The sequence below is a fragment of the Orbicella faveolata genome, unplaced genomic scaffold (assembly GCF_042242905.1).
Source record: "Orbicella faveolata isolate gen_17 unplaced genomic scaffold, um_ofav_v1 contig_2, whole genome shotgun sequence".
Classification (NCBI taxonomy): Eukaryota; Metazoa; Cnidaria; class Anthozoa; order Scleractinia; family Merulinidae; genus Orbicella; species Orbicella faveolata.
The window spans coordinates 22648584-22652500 of NW_028301547.1; the positions used below are offsets into that span (position 1 = coordinate 22648584).

Genomic DNA, 3917 nt, shown 5'->3' on the forward strand with positions numbered 1-3917 from the left:
TATAAGCTTGAGATTTCTATGAGGTGATAGTTGATGAGACCGAAGGCCGAATCAACTATCACCTCATAGAAATCGAGAGCGCGTATTCTAATTGCTTTAGTAGAATTCTTTCTAAAATTTACTTCAAATAACGGTTTCCAATTATTTCTTGACGTATTATTGAGCTTTGCGCCTGAAAAAGGTCGCTCGGATTGAATTGTCATTTAAAATTGAAGTTGTGTGCGCGCGCGCATCAGTTTTTTCAATAATTTCAACTTTTTGAAATGTCAAGGAACCGTAAATGTCCTTCATTTTCACTTCTCAGGAATTTAATTATCCATCCGCATCAAAATTTTCCTTCAAAACTATGGAATAACGAAAAAAACGTTGCCATTTCCTAGACGACCTACAGCCACTGTACACTAATGGCTGATAGTGTTCAATGGCTCAGCCAATCAGATTACAGCATTTGCATTAGTATACTAGTAGAATTCTACTAAAACTCGATAGAAACACGGTACACGTTTTCTATTTCTTAATTAATAGTGTTAAAGAACAAAAAACCTAATTCCTCGAAGGGAGTCTAAGCCATGACCATGGACAGACCGGTCGCATTCTCAAGCGAGGGAAGACTGGTATTAAGTAAGGTTATTTTTAGCAAGTTTAGCGTAACTATGTGTGGCCTTGATTCTGTGTAGTTTTTGGATCAGCAATGTCATAACGGTTTTTGTTTGCAGATAGTGAAGAGAAAGTTTTCACGATAAATAATTGAGAAGGCTTCAGGGGTCTTTTGAAGTATTCATTATTACATCTTAGGCGAATATCCCAGTTGTTGACCTTGCGCAAGAGAAGATGAAGAGTGAGAGAGTTAATCCCTATATAGACCTTATTCTCAAGGTGATCCCTCTCAGGCTATTTTTAGATCACTACTAGGTTCGGGAATCCCAGGAGTGTCTAGCAATTCTGCTAATCCTTTGTCGTGGATATTTTTCACGTGAACAGCCTAAGGGGCCTTGCGCCCATTTTCATTCTACACGAAAGTATCCACGCCAAATGTGCATGGTAACATCTGCGGAAGGACGAGCTAAAACCATTAGACATTTTGCTCAGTGTCTCGCAACATAACTTACAAAGAAAAGGCCCTGGGAACGAGGTGGATGTCACGGTTACAGGAAACAGGATTTACAGATGACGCACCGATGTTATTTCTCCAGATCAACTGAGTTGCATTCTCTCACCATTTCGCTTACTGTGTTACCTACCCCACCCTCTCACACTTTTTTCCCTGCGGAATAGGTAAAACGAGTGGTTACGTGAAAACAAAAGAAGTTCATATTTCAAATTCTTCGGTTTAGCTTAGCAGGCGGGTGGAAAAACGTTCGTTTCGCGATCGAATCCAAGTTAGCAATACGCTAATATATAGTGGTTCTGTATCACTTGCTTGTAGTAAGTATCATGTTGTCGCGTACAACGGTTCGCGTACAACAATACGCCCAAAACTGCGTCTCTAGCGTGGGTTTGGGCTTTAATTGGATAACTTGCTGTTGGTCCCTTGTCCTTCCTCCTTGAACTTGGTGGTTTCTATAGAGCGTTTTCACATGACGTCATAGCATCCATATTGGTGTTGCAAAACGGCGGCCATGTTGGTGTACCAAACCAATCCTGTGGGAGTTAAACTCTTCTCTTATGCAAACACTTTCCTCTGTTCCAACACATTTGCATGGGTGCTCTAGCTACGTGAGTGAAAACGCCATATTGCCGTGCAACAAATTCATCGGACAAGGATGCCGAATATTCCAGGTTTTGATGCAACTCCGCGAAAACGTTATCACTGGAGATCATCAGTGTTTGTTAGATCAGCAGAGATGGTGCATATCCCAACTTTACTTGCCCCCTCATCTGGCTTCGATCTCTCTCCCCTCCCTCCCGATAATTTTAATGGCGCGTTTTAAATGAACAGACTCTACTATGTATACACTTTGTACATGACTTTTTTCCTTCTTGGCTGACGTCGAAAGTCTCGCTGCTCGCCGTAATGGACAGAACCGAGCCATGAAGCGACACAACATCCATAAAACGTTCCCAAACGTTGCGAAAGAACGCGAAGCGACAGTTGAAGAGAGCGCGACTTCTAAGGCTGCTTAAGCAGGGAAGGTAGCGGGGCTGTGGGGAGGGGGCTGGGGGCGAAAACAATTACCGTGCGAATGGACCCCTCCCCCTCCCGCTGGGGTAGTTCTGTCAACGATTTGGAAGTTTTGGCCGAAAAACAAAAATTAAGAATTGATTGCAATTTTCAATTTTCAATTTTTAGACTTCCGACGAAAACAGAAAAACTAAGTCACGCCACAGACTGCCTCATTGGCGGAGAAACAAAATTGCTGCACAGTTCCATTTTTTAGTTCATTCATTGCGTCATAGTGCAATGGATGAGTATCGTGGGGACGAAATGTGGACCGGAAGTTGTCGACCATAGACGGAAATGTCAATTTTCTCCTCATGGTTGTCAGGATTAAAGAAAAAATATAAGTTCTGTTTCAATGTTATACCAAAAGGAAAAAAGTCAAATATTCTCAATTTGGCACTTTCTCATTTTTTATGATAAAAAATCAAGAAAATCGAAAATTGACATCAATGTTCAATTTTTGATTTTAAACGAAATTGAAAGGACTAATGACCCACGGACCCTGTACGCACCGTTTGACCCTCAACCACCTCATAATGCTAAGCAAATATTTCCTATATATCAACACGCTAAATAATACTATGTTCGTTTTTAGCGACTTCATCTCATTAGTGCAGGATAAAATCGAGATAGAAAAATATATTGCTACCACGTTGAATGGTGAAAGGGAATTTTAACAGGAGTGAAAATTCTCTCTCATCAGTTAAGGCGGGTCTCTTTTTAATTTGGTGCGAGTTTTTTTTTTCTGTAAGTGAGTAATTACCGCGTATTGTAAGCCCTCAAGTAGCGTAATGTGTATGTAGGGTAAGCCAAAATAAGTAATTATTGTGTATTGTAAGAAAGTAAGCAAGTAACGTAATGCAAAGTATTGTAAGTAGGTTTTTTCATCATTGTATTGTAAGTGATGTTTGTAAGTTAGTAAAGCATTAAAAAAAAAGTTATACATGTAAACTTATTTTCCTGATGTTAGTTAACGTGGCAGTGACCAGCCCGAAAGTCTTAACTACTTTATAATTTGGTTTTATCAACTGGGTTGATAATGTGAATTTGCCACCGTAAAGAGATTCGAAAGCTGACGTTTCGAGCGTTAGCCCTTCTTCGGAGCGAATTGAGGAATTGTGGGTTGTGTGTGCTTTGTATACAGAAAAATGGAGCTACGCTATTGGTTGGTGCATGGTAACGTAAAAAACAACAGAATAAATTAGTTGAATGAAAAGCGTTCGTTGATACCGTGAGGAATAAGAGTGCCGATTTGAAAAATAAATTTCTGTACTAGAGTTTTGCCGCTTTCCGTGCTTTCTTGATGTAGGGAAAGGCCGCGGACTGCCATATGTTGCTTAGAATGATTGGGGAGATTAAAATGTTTCGCGACCGGTTTGGATGCGTTTTTGTCGTGTTTCTCTACGTCACGAAGGTGTTCTCGGAATCGCTCGCCTAGTCGTCTCCCTGTTTCGCCGATATATAACTTTTTGCAAAGAGTGCAAATTATGCAGTAGATGACATTGGCTGAGGTACAGGTGAAATGATCAGTGATTTTGATGGATCGCTTGTGTCCCGATATTTTCTCAACGTTGCGAATGAAAGGACATGTTTTGCATCTTGAGCGTGCGCATTTAAAATTTCTGAGTTGATCACTTGCTTGGAATGCACTTCTGACTAAAAAGTTACCTATGTTTTTGTCGCGTTTGAATGAAATTAATGGCGGTTGCGAAAAGATTTTACCAGTATCGGGATCATTTTGAAGTAATTTAAAGTT

General features: G+C 40.3%; 1 pseudogene; it reads right to left on the minus strand.

Annotated features, from left to right (window-relative positions):
• Window positions 1-3362: 3362 nt before the first annotated feature.
• LOC149112476 (uncharacterized) overlaps window positions 3363-3917 on the minus strand; it is a 1509-nt pseudogene continuing 954 nt past the window's right edge.